We start from the raw sequence: 23719 nt of genomic DNA on the forward strand, positions 1-23719 counted from the left end.
TCATTTGTTATGATATTGTACATGACGTCCTCCGCCCCCGAACGTTTCCGCCGTTCTGGTTTGGGGGTGTGACATAAGTTCAGAAGGTTTTAAATCAAAGGAGATTTGATGGGATTTTAGGGTTTTTCATTATCATTTGGGACACTTAAGGTATGGTCTTTTGAAGTTTTAATGGGGTAGAGAGTTCCATGTACACTAGGCGTAAAAGGCATGTACATTGGGCATACATTGCTTAAATGATCGCGGTGATTCACCCTAGTATGTTGGGCGTACCTAGATTATGTTGGGCGTACGCATGGTAGGGTCAGATCGTAGTTTTTCGGAATTTGACCTTATTTAAAGGACTTAACCTCTTGGAAAACCTTCGTACCTTCAGCCCCATTTGTGAGATTCCTGAGACTTTTAGTGTTTTGGAATGATCTTGGTGTATCTTTGAGAATAAGGAGTTCATTGGAGAAGTGTTGATTGTCTTGGAGCTTGTAGATCCAGACCTTGTTCACCTCGATCTATCTTTTGGAGGTATAAAGCGTCAATCTTGATGGTTATTTAATATCAATCTTGTTTTAGATTATTTTATGAGCTTGTTTTTGTCTCGTGGGTTGGATCTTGTGAGTAGAAGTTACTTCAGAACCTTTGAGCCTTATTTCTAGTCATTTTTTAGGTCATTAACTTATAAAAATTGTATCTTGATGGGTATACATCTTCCATGCATGAGTTAGTGGCATTTTGTTGAAGTTATGAATTTAGGGATTTAGTGTGGACTCTGTAAAGCGATGCAAAGTCATAAAGTCGGGAACTTTATGACTTAAGACATCCCTTGGACATTAGATCTACGATTTCGGTGATATGGTCTCTAAGCATTAAGATCATAAGGTTGTTTTGGCTTCAGCTGGAGTACGTTGGGCGTACCTATCTGATACGCTACGCGTAACGGCTTTCGACCCAATTCCCTTTCTTCGATTGAGCGTAAGTACGCCAGGCGTACAAGGTTGCTATGTGGGGCGTACTCACTGGAAGGTCTTTTGGGCCATTTTGGGCCTTGAGTCACTTGGGTTCTGGGCTATGAATTGTTGTGTCACACCCCGCTAAAGTGGAAATACGGGGCGTGGCAGTACAAAGGGTTTCATAGCAAAAGTTAAAATACAACACCAACCATAGTATTAAAAATCATTACAAATTTACAATGAGTTTGAACAACTTTTTAAAAGAAATTACAATGTATTTAAAAGTCAACACATGCAAATGCTCCTACAAGTGTTATGTCTCTATGTGCCTCTTACTAGATGATTCTTGAAAAAGCATGTAAAACGAGCGTCAACTATAAAAATACTTGGTGAGTGCTCACAGGTTAAAAATAATATTGGTTTTCATGAAACGTAATCAAAGTTTTGATAGAAGTTTCCATAAATAAAAGTACATTGTTAAAATGAGTAAATAAGTTTGTATAAACAAACTTCTTTGTCATCATGATGAATAGAGTATGTTGCCTATATGAGATGCAACGTTCATATTCTCATGGGAAATGAAGTTCGTTATTAAAACGAGTAAAAAGTTTGATTGCTATGATGAGCAATCAAGTTTGTTGCTACAAGGAGCAAATAAGTTCATTGTTAAGACAAGTAAATAAGTTTCCAGTAATAAAATTTAGTTGTTATAATTAGAAACAAAGTTCATTGCTATAATTAATAAACGAGTTTTGTATGTATATGAGCAAACAATGAGTTCACAACCAAGCCTATCAGTGATGCCCAATTAAGATCTATGTTTATCGTTCCATAGATTATATGGTATCATGCACTCCAGCAATCGGGCGAGTGAGGAGTTGTCAATTCCTAATAGCGCTATCTGTGACAACCCGAGCCTTTTTCCGTTAACGTTTCCCCGATTCTGTTAAATAAATTTTTAATTTTATTTTGTTCCGTCAAATCCTTATAGCTTGGAAAATCATTAATTAATACAATTAAATTTTATATAAGATTCAGAACCAAAATCGCGCGAAAATCCGAGTTTTCTTCGAAAATCAGCAAATCTGGTCCGATTGGTGTTCACGGTCGTGAACCCGATCACGGTCGTAAACCGATCACCGCTGGTGGACCCCACCACCGACCATGAACCCAGCCTATATATACGTGTTCCTACCCCTCATTTACACTTTTTCTAGCCGAAAACTCGTCTGTCTCTCTCTAACCTTCCAACCGCAAACTCAAGATTTCCTTATTTTCATCCGAAAATCGTCAAAAATCACCTTTGGCTGTTGTTATGGAGCCTCTATAACGTGTTTTTCACCGAATCAGCAAAACTCTGTTGAAGGGTGTACGACTGTTAACCCTTCAAATCTTCAAATCTTCAAGGGCCACAAACCACTCAAGGACCGTGAACCCTTCAAATCCTCACCAAGAACACCAAGAACTATTCACGGCCGTGAACACTTTGGAAACCAAAAACCCTTCATTTACTTCATCAGTCTCGGTAAAATTCCTTAACCAAAAGCAAATGTTTTTCTAACACTTTAACTAATGGATTCACTAACTTAAATACAAATATGTGTTAAATTATTATTAGGATTCCGTTAGCTTCGTGTACAACAAACTCGAGGGTCATCATTTCCAGTCTTGTTGTCCGGCACTTACACGCAACCAACAGTGAGTTCATACACCTACGCTTTAACTAATTTAACGTTTGCCAAACACAAATGATTTTTGTGAACTTATACAAAAGAATTTCAACATGTTTAAAACTTATGCAATTGATACAATCAAACGATTTACACATTTTATAAAATATTAAGATATTTTATCCCTTTTGTAACATGCTGAGCATCAGGGACATTTCCAACTTACAGCCAAGATTGCATAGTTTTCAGATCAATACACGGACCGAGCACATAACATATATGCAAACTATAATAGGTATAGTTTGGGAATTCAATACACAGTTTTACAAATTCAGAGCTTATACATTAACAAACATATAAACTATGACAGACTTAGTTTATGATATACATTATTACTTACGGATTTCAAGAGTACAACATTAGATAATTATTTAAGTATAATCATTGTTACACTACAAGTATACAATCGGATTCAAATACAAATGAACAATACATAACCACACGTAAACTAGTTAACATAGGGTTGTGAGACATCACTTCAATTGTACCCTTTTGGGTGCGGGTTAAATCCTATCATAGTATAACCAGAGTCTCCTGGAGGGAGAGCGTGAGATTTGTGAATAGATCTATTCGGGATTGACTATCCCACACCTGAACTGCTACCTATAGTTAGGCAAGCATGTCTGGGATGACAAATGTCATAACGTCCGACGCCTGAAGAACGTCGTAGAGGTCACTAGTTCATATCAAGCATGGTTATACGAACTCACAACAGTATAAACTAACTTTTTTTTCGGGATTTCATTCTTCATTAGTTTTATTTTCATTAATAGAACTACTACATACTACAACTGGAGGATTCCACGGATTTCAACTCATGGTTTTATTTCAAGTTATAAAACTACTATACATACTGGTGGTAACCAGTGTTTTCAAACAGAACATTCTATACATACTGGTGATAGCCAGGGTTTTCGTACAAAGGGTTCTTCATTCAAAACAACATTATACATTACGTCTAGTAGTAACCAGGCATACGAACTAATACTTTATGGAACAACGTAACGAACACACATGTTAGAAAATATTGGATTTTCTTGGAAACATACAAACATTTACACTGATTCATTAACAGATTTTCATTACAAAAACATGCTTATGAACTCACCAGCTTAATGTTGATACTCTTTTCAAAACCGCTTGTATTCTTAGAAATCAGTAGACAGGTACTCCCGCAGCTTTTGAGAAGACGGAGCGTATAGAGTCACGTCTTTTATATATTGCTATACTTTTTATGTATACAAACTATATACCAAACATATGTAAATATCTATATTTCAATGTAATGGTTTTGTTTACTTTGATTACTAAGATGTAATTGTTGTGATACTACACATGACGTCCTCCACCCCCGAACGTTTCCGCCGTTTCGGTTTGGGGGTGTGACAGATTGGTATCAGTGTTATTGTTTATAGTGAACTAAGTATACTGAACCTTACATGGTATACAACTATAAAAACTAAAGGTCCGAAGCGCTCTGAAACTAAAAGTATACTTTTAAAATTTAAGTATTTTATAAGAAGTATACAAGTATACATACATACCATAAACAGTATCGCAAGTAGAACAAAACAAAAGTATTTGGTTGTTGGACACTACGGTTAAACCTGAATAGTTATGTAGTCATGTGGGGCCAATATAACCTGATCGACTATATTTTTCCGAGATATGACCAACATGTGTTTGGGAGTGACTGTGGTATTGCGACAAGTCTAAAACTCACCAAACCCTACACTAAAGAAACACATAGTTAAAATACTATAGGAGTATTTTATAGTGCTATAACACTGCACAGAATTATTTCAAGTAGTACTAATCCTCACAAATGAGAGACCTGCAATTCCTTGTTTATGTTAGTAAATCTTATTTGTAGATCTCTGTTAACGTTGTAGGATTAAGATATATCTTGCATGAAAATATCCGATTCATGATCAATATAGAAGGCTTATCGTCATTTTCCCCTTGTATCTTTTAGAGAAAGATGCCTCCCAGGAAGAGACCCAATAGAAAAAGCAACAATCCTCCGACGAATCCGCCGCCACCACCACCTCAATTCGATCCTACTATGTTCCAAGCAGCGGTTACAGCCGATGTGGCTGCCGCAATGTTGCAGATTAATTATGGCGGCTCTAGCGGATCGGGAATTGGTACCCATAATCTTGATGGTGGTCAGGGACACCAGAAAGAGTGTTCCTACAAAGATTTTATGAATACGAAACCCAAATCCTTTGACAACAATGGAGGTGTCATTGCCCTAACCCGTTGGTTCAAGAAGATAGAATCAATTTTCAAGATTTGTGTGTGCCCCGAGGCAAGCAAGGTGAAGTTCACCGCCTGCACCTTCACCGATAGAGCACTGACTTGGTGGAATAGCCGAGTCAAATCTCTAACTCTGCCGGTGGCCATTGCCATGGGTTTGAAGAGTTTGAAAGAGTTAATGCTTGCTGAGTATAGCCCAAGGGGTGAGATGCAAAAGCTGGAGCACGAGCTCTGCAACCTAAAGATGAAGGGTTCCGACATTACTGCGTACACTGCTAGGTTCTGCGACCTGGCTCTTCTATGTCCCGGGATGGTCACCTCGGAAAGCAAGAAAATTAAGAGGTACATTTGGGGATTAACACCCCCAGCTCAGGGAAACGTTTTGGCTGCTAAACCTCTCACATTTGACAGCGCCAAGTGTCTAGCGCAGACCCTGATAGATCATGGGGTTGATCATGGAACTGTGGCAGCCATTCCTGAACCACCAAAGGAGAGTGTTGAGAAGAAAATGATCTGGAATAAGCGCAAGGGCAAGTCTTCGTAGGAGCCCTCCAAGAAACAACAAGTAGTGGCAGTTCATGCTGCTACCACTCCTGCCGCTGTTCCTGCCACTCCAGCACCTGTCAGTAGATATGTTGGTACCCTTCCAAAGTGTGATAAGTGTAACTTTCATCATCACGGACCCTGCCATGACATGTAATGCAACAGTTGTAGCAAAAAGGGACACATAGCTCGTTTTTGCAAGACCCAAGTCAAACCAACCAATCAGGCTCCTGGAGCGGGTATTGGTCAAGCCTGCTATGGCTGTGGGGAGACCGGGCACTTCAAGAGAAATTACCCAAAGGCAACAGCTGGCAATACAGGGAAGGTTCTAGCTATGGGCCAGGAGGAGGCAGTCGTTGATCCCACCATAGTTATGGGTATGTTCCTCCTCGACAACTCTTATGCATGCATTCTTTTCGATTCTGGTGCGGAGAGAAGTTTTGTTATTCATGCATTTAAGCATCTACTCAAGCATAAATCCCAACCTTTAACCGAAACATTTACCATCGAGATGGCTAACAAAAAGAAAGAGAGCACTAACGACGCATTCATAGGCTGTACCCTTACCCTAAACGACCATTCTTTTCCAATTGACATTATGCCAGTTTCCATAAAAAGCTTCGATGTCATCATCGGCATGGATTGGTTGAGCCCAATCATGCTGATATCCTTTGTTATGAAAAAGTCATTCGTCTCAATCTACCATCTGGCAAAGCCCTAATTATCTATAGTGATAAACTCAGTTCAAACCTTCGTATCATTTCGTGCATCAAAGCCCAAAAATATTTGTGAAAGGAGTGTCATACATTCCTATCCCATGTTGTTAACGAGAAACAGGAAGTTAAAGACCTCGATAGCATCCCCAAAGTCAACAACTTTCCTGATGTCTTCCTCGAAGATCTTCCAAGAATTCCTCCCGAGCATCAAGTCGAGTTCCGTATCGACTTAATCCCCGGAGCTACCCCTGTAGCTAAATCCCCTTACCGTCTAGCGCCGGCAGAAATGCAAGAGTTATCCAGCCAGCTCAATGAACTACTCAACAAGGGATTCATCAGACCAAGTTCCTCGCCCTGGGGAGCCCCGGTCTTATTTGTGAAAAAGGAATATGGGTCCTTTCGTATGTGCATAGATTATCGCGAACTGAACAAGCTTACCATCAAAAACCGTTATCCCATACCCAGAATCAACGACCTCTTTGATCAACTCCAAGGAGCCGGCTATTTCTCGAAGATAGACCTGAGATTAGGGTACCATCAGTTACGAGTCCATGAGAGTGATGTTCCTAAGACAGCATTCTGGACTCTCTATGGTCACTACGAGTTTGTAGTAATGCCCTTTGGTCTAACCAACGCACCCGCGGTATTCATGGATCTGATGAATCGGGTGTGCCGCCCCTTCTTAGACAAGTTCGTAATAGTGTTCATTGATGATATACTTGTCTATTCTAGGAGTGAGGAAGATCACAGACAGCACTTGAGGCTAGTACTAGAAACTTTGAGGGCAGAGAAACTATATGCAAAATTCTCAAAGTGCAAATTCTGGATCAGAAAAGTAACTTTCCTCGCTCACGTGGTCAGCAAAAAAGGCATACACGTGGACCCTTCCAAAATCAAGGCGATTGAGAATTGGTCAGCACCGAAGACACCCACAGAAATCCGTCAATTCTTGGGTCTTGCTGGCTACTATCGCAGGTTTATCCAGAATTTCTACAGGATTGCTAAGCCTTTAACCGCCCTGACTCAGAAAGATGTAACCTTTAGCTGGGGAGACAGTCAAGACACTGCGTTCCAAAAATTGAAGCAGGCCTTATGCAGCGCACCTATCTTGTCTCTGCCAGAAGGGAAGGAGGACTTCGTTGTCTACTATGATGCATCCAACCAGGGCCTACGTTGTGTGCTCATGCAGCGAGGAAAAGTTATTGCATATGCCTCGAGACAGCTGAAAGAACACGAAGTCAATTATACAACTCACGATATGGAGTTGGGAGCAGTGGTCTTCGCATTAAAGATTTGGAGACATTATCTCTACGGAACCAAGTGCACTGTCTTCACCAACCATAAGAGCCTACAGCACATCTTCGATCAGAAAGAATTGAACATGAGACAACGGCGATGGGTAGAGCTACTCAGTGATTATGAGTATGAAATACGCTCTCATCCCGGCAAGGTCAATGTGGTAGCAGATGCCCTCGGCCAGAAAGAGTATTCAGGTCGTAGAGTGAAGGCACTTACAATAACCATCCATTCCTATATGTCCGCACAAATCAGAGAGGCCCAGCTGGAAGTCTTAAAACCAGAGAACATGTTGGAGGAAGCTTTAAGGGGAACGGAAAAGAACTTAGAGATCAAGGGAGACGGAGTTTATTATTTCATGAACAGGATCTGGACCCCAAAGTTCGATGGTTACAGGGAGGTTGTCATGAACGAAGCTCATCGGACTAGATACTCCATTCACCCAGGTTCGGATAAGATGTATCTGGATCTCAAAAAACTATATTGGTGGCCAAACATGAAAGCAGAAATTGCTACCTTCGTGGGCAAGTGCCTGACTTGCGCCAAGGTGAAGGTGGAATATCAAAAGCCCTCAGGTCTACTTCAACAGCCAGAAATACCTGAGTGGAAGTGGGAACGAATCACAATGGACTTTATTATCAAACTACCCAAGACTCCAAGTGGTTATGACACTATCTGGGTAATCGTCGACAGATTGATAAATCCGCCCACTTCCTGCCAATCAAAGAAACATTCAAGATGGAGAGACTGACGCGAATCTACATCCAAGAGATAGTTCGATTGCATGGTGTGCCTATGTCCATTATCTCTGATTGAGATAGCAGATTCACCTCGAGATTTTGGCAGTCTTTGCAGAAAGCTCTTGGAACTAAGCTGGATGTGAGCACAGCTTACCGTCCACAAACAGACGGGCAGAGTGAGAGAACCATTCAAACCTTAGAGAACATGCTGAGAGTTTGTGTTATTGACTTTGGTAAGTCGTGGGATACCCATTTAAAATTGGTCGAGTTCTCCTACAACAATAACTATCACACTAGCATCAAGGCTGTGCCATTTGAAGCCCTCTATGACGGTAAGTGCAGATCCCCTCTGTGATGGGTTGAGATGGGTGATACGCAGCTAGTCAAAGGACAAGTCCCTGATAGCACTCTCACTGGCCCAGAAATCATCCAAGAAACCACCAAAAAGATCGTACGAATCCGAGAACGACTAAAGGCTTCAAGAGATAGACAAAAGAGCTACGCCGATAAAAGATGAAAACCTTTGGAATTCCAGGTTGGTGAACGTGTTTTGTTAAGGGTCTCACCCTGGAAAGGCATGATACACTTTGGAAAGCGTGGAAAGCTAAATCCGAGATACATAGGATCATTCGAGATCCTCGCTAGGATCGGTCCCGTAGCATACAAACTCCGTTTACCCCAAGAAATTAGCAACATTCATCCCGTCTTCCACGTGTCTATCCGACGAAACTCTTGCAATCCCACTCGATGAAATCAAGGTCAATGAGAGTCTTAACTTCGTGGAAGATCCGGTTGAATTAATGGATAAGGAAGTCAAACGAATGAAACAAAGTCGCATACCGATAGTGAAGGTCCGCTGGAATGCCAAGCGGGGACCTGAATTCACTTAGGAGCGAGAAGATTCAATGCAACAAAAGTACCCTCATCCTTTTCCGAGTCCATGATTTGTATTCTATGTTAGAATTTCCGGACAAAATTCACTCTATCGGGGGGGGGGGGGGGGGGGGGGAGATGATGTGACAACCCGAGCCTTTTTCCGTTAACGTTTTCCCGATTTCGTTAAATAAATTTTTCGTCAAATTCTTATAGCTTGGAAAATCATTAATTAATACAATTAAATTTTATATAACAGTCAGAACCAAAATCGTTCGAAAACCCGAGTTTTCTTCGAAAATCAGCAAAATCGGTCCGATTGGTGTTCACGGCCGTGAACCCGATCATGGTCGTAAACCGATTACGGCTGGTGGACCCCACCACCGACCATGAACCCAGCCTATATATACGCGTTCCTACCCCTCATTCACACTTTTTCTCGCCGAAAACTCATCTATCTCTCTCTAACCTTCCAACCGCAAACTCAAGATTTCCTCATTTTCATCCGAAAATCATCAAAAATCACCTTTGGGTGTTGTTGTGGAGCCTCTATAACGCGTTTTTCACCGAATCAGCAAACCTCTGTTAAAGGGTGTACGGCCGTGAACCCTTCAAATCTTCAAATCTTCAAGGGCCGCAATCTGTTCACGGCCGGAAACCATTCAAGGACCGTGAACCCTTCAAATCCTCACCAAGAACGCCAAGAACCGTTCACGGCCGTGAACCGTGTACGGCCGTGAGCACTTTCCAGCAGTGAACACTTTGGGAACCAAAAACCCTTCATTCACTTCATCAGTCTCGGTAACATTACTTAACCAAAAGCAAATGTTTTTCTAACACTTTAACTAATGGATTCGCTAACTTAAATACAAATATGTATTAAATTATTATTAGGATTTCGTTAGCTTCGTGTACAACACTCTCGAGGGTCATCATTTCCAGTCTTGTTGTCCGACACTTACACGCAACGAACAGTGAGTTCATACCCTTACGCTTTGACTAAGTTAATGTTTTCAGGGGAAGAATATAAGCCAAACAGAGATGATTTTTGTGAACTTATACAAAAGAATTTCAACATGTTTAAAACTTATGCAATTGATACAATCAAAAGATTTACATATTTTATAAAATATTTAGATATCTTATCCCTTTTGTAACATGCTGAGCATAAGGGACGCTTCCAACTTACAGCCAAAATTGCATAGTTTTCAGATCAATACACGAACCGAGTACACAACATATATGCAAACTATAATATGTATAGTTTGGGAATTCAATACACAGTTTTACAAATTCAGAGCTTATACATTAACAAACATATAAACTATGTCAGACTTAGTTTATGATATACATTATTACTTACGGATTTCAAGAGTACAACATTAGTTAATTATTAAAGTATAATCATTGTTACACTACAAGTATACAATCGGATTCAAATACAAGTGAACAATACATAACCACACGTAAACTAGTTAATATAGTGTTGTGAGACATCACTTCAATTGTACCCTTTTGGGTGCGGGTTAAATCCTATCATAGTATAACCACAGTCTCCTGGAGGGAGAACGTGAGATTTGTGAAAACATCTATTCGGGATTGACTATCCCACACCTGAACTGCTAGCTACAGTTAGGCAGGCATGCCTGGGGTGACAAATGTCATAACGTCCGATGCCTGAAGAACGTCTTAGAGGTCACTAGGTCGTATCAAGCATGCTTATACGAACTCACAACAGTATAAACTAACCTTTTGTTTTCGGGATTTCATTCTTCATTAGTTTTATTTTCGTTAATAGAAGTACTACATACTATAACTGGAGGATTCCAGGGATTTCAACTCATGGTTTTATTTCAAGTAATAAAACTACTATACATACTCGTGGTAACCAGGGTTTTCGAACAGAACATTCTATACATACTTGTGATAGCCAGGGTTTTCATTCAAAACAACATTATACATTACATCTAGTAGTAACCAGACATACGAACTAAAACTTTATGGAACAACGTAACAAAAAAACATGTTAGAAAATATTGAATTTTCTTGGAAACATACAAACATTTACATTGATTCATTAACAGGTTTTCATTACAAAAACCTGCTTATGAACTCACCAGCTTAATGCTGCTACTCTTTTCAAACTCACTTGTATTCTCAGGAAATCAGTAGACAGGTACTCCCGCAGCTTTTGAGAAGACGGAGCGTATAGAGTCACGTCTTTTATATATTGCTATACTTTTGATGTATACAAACTATGTACCAAACAGATGTAAATATCTATATTTCAATATAATGGTTGTGTTTACTTTGATTACTATGATGCAATTGTTGTGATACTACACATGACGTCCTCCACCCCCGAACGTTTCCGCCGTTTCGGTTTGGGGGTGTGACACTCTCCATAATGACCATTGGCTCAAAGAGTTAATGGTTGGAGTAAAGTGTAAGGGAAGGGACTGACGACGATAAGGCCTCATGTTTCAAATTGTATAAACATACATAGCGAAATATAGCAAAATATAGCAATCAAGTTTGATACAAATTCAATTTAAATACAATGAATAATAAATAGCTTTTCGGACATGTTTTTCCACCCCAAAACACAAAAACCGAAATAGGGGGAGTCGTGAATACTCACAATGCACTGAGATGATGCAAATGATGTCGTGAACTAAGTTCCACTTGTACCACTACCGATTCCTACAATAATGGTATACACTAGTGAGTCTCTAATCGAAATCTAACACTAATATACTTACTACTACAATGGAATTATGCCAATATTGTGTCAAAATTTAATATTGTTATGTTACAAAAAAATTTCTGTGAAATTTAGATTTATATGAATCAATTTGTTGCATAACAAATTCAAGTGGAATTTTCCATTATTGAAATGTTAAAATTTAACATTTTAGGAGGTGTCTAATGATTAATTATTTAAAAACTTAGTCAATTTAGTTTCAAAAGTGCCCAAACTTTTCATTTCAGTTTTAATTGAAATCAAAGACCTTAAGATAAGCTTCCTTGCATTTTTTATCTGTCTAGTTATTTTTAACCATTTTAATTTCTTGAATAATCATAAAATCATGAAAAATACTAAACAGTTAATAAAAATTACCAAACTCCTGATTTTGGTTCTAATTGTATTAGAACACTTCCAGATAAATTTTCATGGATTATAGATATGTATAACCATTTTAGGAGGTGTCTAATGATTAAAAATTTAAAAACTAAGTCAATTTAGTTTCAAAAGTGCCCAAACTTTTCATTTCAGTTTTAATTGAAGTCAAAGACTTTAAGATAAGTTTCCTTGCATTTTTTATTTGTCTAGTTAATTTTCACCGTTTTAATTTCTTGAATAATCATAAAATCATGAAAAATACTAAACAGTTAATAAAAATGACAAACTCCTGATTTTGGTTCTAATTGTATTAGAATACTTCCAGATAAATTTTCATGGATTATAGATATGTATAACCATTTTAACTACATTTAATTCTCTAGATAGATAAAAATTCATGTAAAATAGCAACCAGTTAATAAAAATCCGCAAACTTTATGCACTACTATTATAAAACATATTAAATCTGGGAAAAATATAAAAACTTATTTTCAAACAGTTTAACATGATTTTTCGTATTTTTGTGTATTTATTCTATGAAAATATAGATAAATAGAAAACAGTTTAAAAAATTCCCCAAACTTTTTTTTGCTAGTGTTATTACATATATAAAATCAACGAAAAATATAAAAGTTGGTTTCCAAATAGTTTAGATATTTTCTTTGTTTTATTCACTTAAATAAACATTAATTCGTGAAAAATCATTAAACAGTTAAGGAAAATTACAAAAAATTTTGGTAACATTCATACACAGTGTACGTAAGCTGGGAAAAATATGAAAAAGGATTTATAAATAGCTTAACCATATTTTATTATTTTTGTGCATTTATTTTAAGAAAAATGGAGATAATTAGAAAACAGTATGTAAAATATTCCAAACTTGGTGTTCCACTTTTATTAAACATTTATAATCTGGGAAAAATGTCAAACGTGATTTTCATATATAGGAGTCTGACTTTTATAATTTATGTGTATTTAATAAATAAAAATTAGAATAAATAGTAAACAGTTAAGATAATTCCTGAAAATATTTGTAAAATTATTTTATGTTTTATATAATATGGGAAAAATATCAAGAGTTATTTGTAAAGAGTGGAGTCCGATTTTTGGATTTATGAATGTTTAATCTTAGGAAAATAGAACAAAATAGCATACAGAAGATAAAAATCATCCAAATTTTTATATAGCATGCTAATGTAATAAAAAAAAATTCTGGTAAATTGTCATGAATTTTGGATGAGTAAAACTATTTTTCCCGATTTTAGTCCTTTATAAAATGAAAAATCATGGAAAACTATAAATACATTATGAAAAATCCCCAAAATATTTTTCTGAGTATTAAACATGACCTAGGAGAAGCGAGAATTATTAAATACTATTTTAGGTAGTGTTTGTTTTTTGTCTGCAGATCTGCATGGTCTCTTCTGTCTGCACCACACAGACCACGCGCAGATGTTAGCCTTCGCAGAGTGTTTGTTTTTTTGAAGACTGTAGACCTAAAAATGTCTGCACGCCCTCTTCTTGGCGCAGATGTGGACCAGAGTCTTCTAACATCTTCAGAAATCTTCTAGCCTAATAAAACATATATATCTTTTTTTTTTAAGTTTTTTTTAATTTATATTTTTTCCAACTTTATTAATGATAAACAATTTGAAAAAAAAAATTACAAAACTTAAAAAAAACATTCAACGATACAAACATGATATTTTTGACAAATTTATAAATAAAGATTTATTACAGTAATAGTCGTTGAAGTTGTTTATATAAATATGAAAAAAAAAATCATAATATATTCTTAAATTTTTTTGCCAAATTTTGTAAAACATTATTTAATACAATATCGTCAATTTCTCGAGAAAATATTTATGGTACGTTTTTAATGGATTTAATTGAAAAAGTCGAAGTTTATTTCCATCCATTTATGTATCAAATTCTTTGACCACTAATTATAATGTTTAGTTATAACTTTGCAACCAAAGTTGTTGGTTTTTATCAAGTATATACGTTAATTCATACCATTTTTATTTTTATTTTTTATACAATAATACATCAAAGTTGATCTAGATTCGTTAATTATTTATAACAAACTCATAAAAATATTAAAAAATCACTTTGAAGTTTAAAAAAATCACTAAGTCCAATTAGTGTTTTACTCCTTTCTCTTAATATCCTTATCCCTAGGATATAGGTAGCTTCTCCAAGGTCCTTCATAGCAAAGCACTTTCCAAGCCAGGACTTAACCTCCTGCAAGGTTGGGATGTCATTTCCTATGGGTAGTATGTCATCCACATACAGTACCAAAAAACTAACTATACTCCCACTAGCTCTGACATACACGTAGGACTCATCTTCACTTCTTGAGAAACCAAACTCTTTGACCTTCTCATCGAAACAAAGATTCCAACTTCGAGATGCTTGTTTCAATCCATAAATGGATTTCTCAAGCTTGCACACTCTATTGGGGTACTCTGCACTGACAAAACCTTCTGGCTGATTCATGTAAACATCCTCAGCCAACTTTCCGTTAAGGAAAGCGGTTTTGACATCCATTTGCCATATTTCATAATCATGAAATGCAGCAATGGCTAGCATAACCCTAATAGACTTAATTTTTTCTACTAGTGAAAAGGTTTCATCATAATCAATACCCTGAGTCTGAGTAAACCCCTTCGCAACCAGTCGAGCCTTATAAGTGTGCACCTTCCCATCCATGTCGGTCTTCTTCTTGAAGATCCATTTGCACCCGACTGTCTTACGGCCTGGTACATTGTCAACCAAGTTCCAAACTTGATTGTCATACATGGACTGTATCTCGCTGTCCATACCCTCCTTCCATTTAGCAGACTCTGGGCCTGCCATGGCTTCCTTAACACTGTTAGGTTCATCCAGATTTACCAGTGTACTGTCACTGATAAATGTATCACCTTCCGTAGTAATATGAAATCCATAATAAAACTCAGGTGTGTTCCTAACCCTTGTGGAACGCCTCGGAAGTATAGACTCGTCAGCTGGATCAACAGGATTTTCCTCCTCAAGTTGATTGCTAGTGTCTGAGGTTCCTTCACCAATTGAGTCTTGAATTTCTTCAAGGTCAATTTGCCTCCCACTGTCTCCTTGGCTTATAAATTCTCTCTCTCGAAAGACTCCTCTCCTAGCCACAAAGACCACATTCTCATTGGGTCTGTAGAAGAGGTAACCAAAGGATTTTTGTGGGTAGCCGATGAAAATACACCTTTCACTTCGAGGTTCGAGCTTGTCATGAGTTTCGCGCCTCACGAAAGCCTCGCAACCCCAAATCTTGATGTGGTCCAAATTGGGAACTTTCCCAGTCCACATTTCATGAGGTGTATTGGCAACCTTCTTTGTAGGGACTAGATTAAGGATGTGGGCGGCAGTCTCTAAGGCATACCCCCAAAAAGAGATTGGTAGCGAAGCTCGACTCATCATAGAGCGAACCATGTCCAACAAGGTTCGATTGCGCCTCTCAGCTACACCATTCAGCTGTGGTGTCCTGGGAGGTGTCAATTGTGAGACAATCCCACACTCCTTAAGATAGTCGAGGAACTCAGTACTAAGATAATCACCACCTCGATCGGATCGAAGCATCTTAATGTTCCTGCCCAATTGATTTTCTACTTCCTGTTTAAACTCTTTAAACCTTTCAAAAGTTTCTGACTTATGTTTGATTAAGTAGACATAACCATATCTACTAAAATCATCAATAAAAGTCACATAATAGCGATTAGCATCCCTTGTGGCGGTTTTGAATGGTCCACATACATCAGTATGTATAAGGTCCAACAAACCCTCACCCCTTGCACAAGTACCAGTGAAGGGTGATTTTGTCATTTTTCCAAGTAGACAAGACTCACAACTATCATCCGACTTGAGGTCGAACGACTCCAAGACTCCATCCTTTTGGAGCTGGCCTATGCGTTTCTTGCTTACATGTCCAAGACGACAATGCCACAAAGATGCTTTATCCAAGCTAGTAGAAGAATCAATATATAATACATTATTTCCTAAATTATCTACAACCGATACAGCTTCATACACACCATCACAAGGGTACACACAAAGCATGAAAGGAAATAATATTCCTCGCCATTTCAGACGAGCACACACATTTATTCAAATCTAACTTTAACCCACTATCTAGCAACAAAGTACAACCAATCTTGGTAACAGGTTCAACCTTCTTGTTCCCCATGATTGAGTTTATCTTTCCGTGCTCCACATCCTCACTTCTTCTTAGGCCCTGTAAGTCACAACAGATGTGAATACCACAACCTGTATCAAGAACCCAAGAATTAGAATATGGTGAGTTATTAGACAATATAGTGTAAATACCTGCATAGGATGGTTTCACTTTCCCATCCTTGACATCCTGCAAGTACTTTGGGCAGTTTCGCTTCCAGTGCCCCTTATTTTGACAGTAGAAGCATTCAGCATCCTTAGGGATGGCAGAAGGAGTGATAGAACCACCTTTGGTTCCAGATGAGGAGCCTTCAAGGGACTTTCCCTTGGTACCCTTCGAAGAGTGCTTCCTCTTCTTCCCTTTGCCTTGCCCGATAGCCAAAACAGGGGTAGTAGTAGGAGTAGGAGTAGCAACCAATATACTCTTAAGACCACTTTCGGCAGTCGTCAGAAGTCCTTGAAGCTTACTGAGTGTGACTTCCTCCTTGTTCATGTGGTATGTCATACGAAATTGATCATAACACGATGGCAAGGAGTGCAAAATGATATCAATTGCCAACTCCTCAGGGAAGTTCACATTCAGTTTCATTAGACGGTCCACATACCTTTGCATTTTCTGCATGTGGCTCGTGATTGGTTCGCTATCCTTCATACGGGTAGTGATCATGGAGGAGATTATTTCATACCGCTCTTGACGAGCACTCTGATGGTACCTTTCCATCAGATCCTGATGTATCTCAAAAGGGTAATAGTCCTCATAGGACTTTTGGAGTTCAGCTGTCATGGTGGCCATCATGATGCATGCCACCTTGGTGGCATCTCTTTCATGTGCCTGATACTCAGCGACCTCCTCAGGAGTAGCAGTGGACTCATCAAGCTCCTTTAGCTCCTTATCGAGGACATATTCCTTGTCCTCGTAACGAGTAACCATCCCGATGTTCCGGATCCAATCCATGAAGTTGGAACCATCAAAGATGACCCTCCCACAAAGGTTCATGAGGGAAAAGGAGCCAGTAGGGTTAGAGCCCGAAGCTTTTTTGTTGGAAGACATCTGAAAAGAAGAAAACAAGTTCAGATTAGATATATCGAATCCTTAATAATACACCCAAATGTAATATTAAGGCTAGGATCCAACACAATATATTATAACTTAGAAGAGGGATGCCGTAATCTAAGCTATAATATATTTGAAGGTAGGTGAATGACGATTCACCAATTTCCACCATGAAAACGAAATGAATTATTAGGTTTAATTGGTTTTTTGAAATTCCTAGATTCTTTTGAGATTCATTGAACTTTTCAATGGCATGTTTCAATCTCGATTGTGCCCTTCAAGTTTTGTGACTGGGATGCCGAGGATCACAAAACAAGGTGTGAATAACCATGCAAATTCACTTGGTACCCTTAATATTATCACCTAATCAATGTGTCGGTTAACCACACACGCTCCACCGATCTATGATAAACATTAAGTCACCCTTCGTGATCCTTACTAGTCCAAGTTAGTGTGCCGGTTAACCACACACGCTCCACCAACGACTTGGTAAGGTACAAAGTGTGAATTTCATGGGTTAGCACCATATTCACATTTTCCTAAAGTAACTAAGATTGGGAATTTATATAAGGTTTAGTTACTTTATAATATTCATCATACTTTTAATGAGAATTTATAAGTCTGTGTCCTACCCGTTCGGCTAACGACCCTCCACCAGTCAAGCAAGCGGTGGGTGAGAGTGGACACCCATTAAGTTGTCATTTTATAGGCAACAACCTTATACCCACCTTATAAACTGGCTTCGTGAATGAGGCGTATTAGCGGTAAGACGACTTTGATCTTATACATATATATAATAATTAACCATTAATGTTATAAATAGTATAAGGGTTGAATTTTAACTTTTAAAACTCTAAGGGTTTGGAATTAAAGTATATTAAAGTGTGTGTAACTTTACAAATTCCAAAACTTGAGGACAAGTTTTGAAACTCTTCAAAACTTTTCATTTCATAACTTATGAATTAAAGGTTCATAAAAATGAAGACTCTTCATTTCCATGTAACTTATGTGTTTTAAGTGTGTGTTTAAAAGAAGTGACCTTTGGATATCCATAACTTGAGGACAAATTATGGACTCCATTAAAACACATAAATGATCAAGAATTAATCCTAAACAATTCAGCAAATAATTCCTATCATCTTCTAAATTCATAAGAACATGAACATGATCATCAAAGTTTCAAGAATTATATGAACACATACAAAGCATGAAATTTTGATATAAGCTATTGTAAATGGATTAGAACAACCATTACACCAACTAAAACAAGTTTTAAAACACCAAAACAGTTTAGGGTAATGTTTCTAGTCCATTTCCAGCAGCAAAAGTCGAAAATCTGCATTCTGAGGCTCCTACTCGTCGAGTGCACGAACCTACTCGCCGAAGAGGATGAGTTTACTCATGAACTCGGCGAGTCCCCCCATGGACTCGGCGAGTTCATCAGTCAGACAGCAAAAAATTCGACTTTTTTCACTATTTTGCATCAAGTATCAAACAAACAAGCCTAGGCTCTGATACCACTGTTGGGTTTTGAGCATTCTAACACTTCCTAAGTGTACATGCAACCCTATTAAACCTTAGATCTATGTTTGTCTAAGATACATGCAAAATATTATTTTCCAAGGTTTATAACCTATCTAGCATGGCATGGGGTACTTTTAACCATAAAAGAACTAGATGAATTACATACCTTTTGTTGATTGTTGATTCCTTGGAGTTTGAGAGCCAAGCACCAATAATGTGAATGCCTCAAATGGAAATCACAAATCACCACAAACTTGGAAAATGTATGAGAGAGTATACTAACTCTTGATTTTGGCCACCACACTTACACACACATAAGGGTGTTTTTCATGCAACATAAGCTTGTTTATATAGTGTACATGGTTAGGGTGAAACCCTAATAACCCTTGTCTTTTCCTCTTCCAAGGATCCATGGGTAAAAGCTCCATGGATCATCCATGGACTTCCATATAAGCTTAGCCCATTCCCAAATGAGTGTTAGCCCACACCATATAAATATAATAGCCCATGATTTAATTAGTCTTCCTTTTAATCACTAAATTAATTCATAATTAATTCAAGATTAAAACTAATTAAATAACATGACTTTATATTAATATATTATAACTTATAATATATTAATAAATCGTAAGTATACAACTCTCATAAAATTATCCATAACTAGTTTGGGTGAAGTGCAACCCAAATGGACCATGCCGGGTCGGGTCAAGTATATACCAAATAAGTTATGGACTTAGACACCTTATCCAACACTTTTTGCGAGCAAACTTGTTGGGATTAGAGACCATTAATGCATATTCGTCATTTGTCAGATCACATTCAGAGAGATCCAACTCTTCTTCTTCTTCAACCATGTTCTTGTCCTTTGAGAGAAGAGCCAAAGATCCCATACTAGACACCACCTTCGTTTCCTTAGTCACTACATTTTCATGTGACTTGGGTATTCCCACCGTCATCCATTCGGGTCTTAGGCCATTCATAAAAGTGACCTTCTGTTCGATCACTTCTCTTCTGATTCCGTGCTTGATCATCTTGCTGAGAAGATGATTGAAACAATCAAACGCCTGAATGAGTTTTTCTTCTTGCTTTTGCTTGAAGTCGCTGAATTCTGAAAGTAGAAGAGTTTGAATTGAATGCTCCAGATCCTCATCGGTGGAATATAGCTCCTTAAGCCCATCCCAGATTTGTTTTGCTGTCGTGCATGAACTGACCAGAGGAAAAGTATCAGATTGTAAGGCAAATCTGATCATTCTCATGGGTTTAATGTTGCTCATCAGTTTGTCCTTCTCGTCTTGAGGAACTTTCTCCACATCGATCATAAGCTGATTATATTCCTTTTGCATCTTGATGGTTTTATTTGTTCCAGAATGAACAAACGGACCCAAGGTAATAGCCTCCCATATTAGATACCCATTTTCTTCTGAGCTAAGAACATAGTCTTCAAAGTGATGCGTCCAGACTTCATAATCTTGAGTATATAAAATCGGGATTCTCGTGGTAGATCCAATACTTTTGGAGATGTTAATGGAGTTGAAATAAGAGTCGTCGTGTGACATGATGATTTGTTTTGATAACCTATCAAGAATCAGACTTGTAAAGCGGTATTAAGGTAATATCGAGATCTATGAACAACGTCAATGAAGAGATGACGGCTTCAACAAATTCAATAAAAGCGGAAACCCTAAAAATATCCTTCAAATAGAAGAGATCCGTATGATTTACACAGCCTCCCGCTCTGATACCAATTGATGAGTTGAAAACTCTTTTAAGATCGAATAGATTCTTAACAAGAAAATCAAGAAAGCAAACAAAAACACAAACTCACGATTGATCAAACAAGTGCTGAATGATTAATCTGCAACACCTCAGAAGAGCTCGATAAAGAACTTCTACTATAGAGGTGTGCTAGTGTTACAGTAGAATCAAGAGAATAATTAATTCAAAAGCGTACTAAGAACGATGCATGCATGCACCTTTTATACTAAACCCTAATAAACTAAGCACGACTAGACAGGCCTAGAACGTGACTAATATGGACCGAAGTAAAGGCCCAATGACACAACTTCTCAACCCCAACAGTTTTTGTGAAAGCCGGACTGAACAAAAACGATACTTCAGAACTAATGACCCTTGTTAATAATGATAATGTTGATGGTTGTGATGAATACTTCTTGTCCGGGCCAATAGACAACGCAGACGAAACAGGAGGTCTTTCTAAAATGACCTCTCGGAAAACAAAAGGGAAGTATGTTTCGGAACCACTGAATCGTGTAGACCATTGTTACGATCAGGCAGGGCCAAGTGGCACGAAGGATGTTCCCAGTGAAACTGTTGGATTAGTGTCTAAGTCCATAACTATATTTGGTATGTACTTGACCCGAGAGTAGCATGGCCCATTTGGGTTGCATGGCACCAGAACAATCTGAAGGATGGATTATTGAGAAGAGGTTATTTATGATATATTAATATATTATAAGTTCTAATATATTAATATTAAATCATATTATTTAATTAGTATTGATCAAGAATTATTTTGGAATTAATATTGTGATCAAAAGAGACTATTTAAATGTATGGGGATTGATTATGTAAATCATTCATTCTTATAATGTGGGCTTATGATCCATAGTTCCTTATATTGGGCTAAACCCATGTGGTGACCCATGGATGATCCATGGAGGTTTAAACCCATGGATCATGAGGAATATGAAAGGTCATGCACATTAGGGTTTGCATGGTGTAACCATAATTAAGCCACATTATATAAGAACCCCTCTAGCTCATGAAATTGGCAATTAAGTGGGCACTAGTGGAAACACAAGAGGGCAAGCCGATTTTATGAGTGCAAGTGACATCTTCTCAAGTTCCTCCCTTTGTTGGTGGTGTTGTGTGATTCCATTTGAGGTGCAACACTTGGGGCACTAAGTTCTTAAAGGTCCAAGGCTTTCAACTACACTAAAAGGTATGCCATCTAACTTGTATTTCATGTTGTTTATACTCCATTATATGCTAGTTAGGATGATGCTTCGGAATATTGAATGTAAGCATGTATAATAGAGAAAACATAGATCCAAAGCATCTATGGTTGCATGTACACCATAGGAGTGTTAGAATGCTTAAAACCCAACAATGGTATCAGAGCCTAGGATTGTTTTCAATTATAGTTGATGCTACTTGTTGTTTAAGCTTGAAAAATTGATTTTCTGCTATTCTAGATAGTGGACTTTCCATTGGGGGACTCGCTGAGTCCAAGCACAATTCTGACCAACTCGCCGAGTTTGTTCTTGCACTCGACGAGTTGGTGCTCCAAAGTGCAGTTTTTCGACTTTTACAGATGGAATTGGACTAGGATCATTACCCTAAACTGTTTTTGGACTTACAAACCTGTTTTTGATGTGGTAATGATCGTGCTTATCCAATTCATAAGATAATTGTCAAAGTTTCATGTTTTGTATTAGTATATATAATTAGGCTAATTACATGAAATTTGTTTGATATGAATTATCTTGTTCATATGAGTTTAGTCTAGATCATGGACATTATTTGACATGCTTGTTAGTTTATTTGATGATCTTTATGGCCTTTAATGTACTCCATAACTTGTCCTCAAGTTGTGGAAAATTAAAAGTTTTTCTTTTAAAGGATTCATTAAACTCATAGGTTATGGTGTTGAAGAGTTTTTTTTCCATAAATGTTTTTATGGACTCCATCACTTGTCCTCAAGTTATGGATTTTCAAGAGTCTTTTTCATTAAAGCCTATATTAAACTCATATGTTATGGATTCCAAAAGTTTTTGAAAAGTTCAAAACTTGCCCTCAAATTTTGGAATTTATAAATGTAGAGTATTCTTTTGACACATTTAGTTCCAAACCCTAGAATTTTAAAAGTTTAAAATTCAACCCTTATACTATTATAATATTATAGGTTTAATATATATATATATATATATATATATATATATATATATATATATATATATATGTATGTATAAGATTAAAGTCAGTCTTACCGTTAGTAGGCCTCATTCACGAAGCCGATCTATAAGGGGGGGTATAAGGTTACTGCCTATAAAATGGCAGTTTAATGGGTATCCACTCTCACCCACCGCTTCCTTGACTGGTGGAGGGTCGTTAGCCGAACGGGTAGGAAAATGTGAATATGGTGCTAACACATGAAATTGCCAAATCTTAGTTGCTTTAATGGGTGTCCACTCTCATCCACCGCTTCCTTAAAAGTATAATGATAAATATAAAGTATCTAAAAACTTATAAATTTCCAAATCTTAGTTGCTTAGGAAAATGTGAATATGGTGCTAACACATGAAATTGCACTTTGCACCTTGGTAAGTCGTTAGTGGAGCGTGTGTGGTTAACCGGCACACTAATCTGGACTAAGAGTGTGTGGCAAAGGGTAGCTTGATGTTAATCATAGATCAATGGAGCGTGTGTGGTTAACCAGCACATTGATTAGGTGGTTGTAACATTGGGTTTACCAAGCTAATTTGCATGGTTATTCACACCTTGTTTGTGATCCTCGGCATCCCAGTCACAAACTTGAAGGGTACAATCGAGATTTAAACATGTCATTGAATAGTTCAATGAATCTCAAAGGATCAAGGAATTTCAGTCCATTTAGAACCTAATGTTCAATTTCGTTTCTCATGGTGGAAATTTGTAAATCGTCATTTACCTACCTTCAAATATTTTGCGATTTGGATT

The sequence above is a fragment of the Lactuca virosa genome, chromosome 4 (assembly GCF_052849685.1).
Source record: "Lactuca virosa cultivar CGN04683 chromosome 4, Lactuca_virosa_CGN04683_v6, whole genome shotgun sequence".
Taxonomy (NCBI): Eukaryota; Viridiplantae; Streptophyta; class Magnoliopsida; order Asterales; family Asteraceae; genus Lactuca; species Lactuca virosa.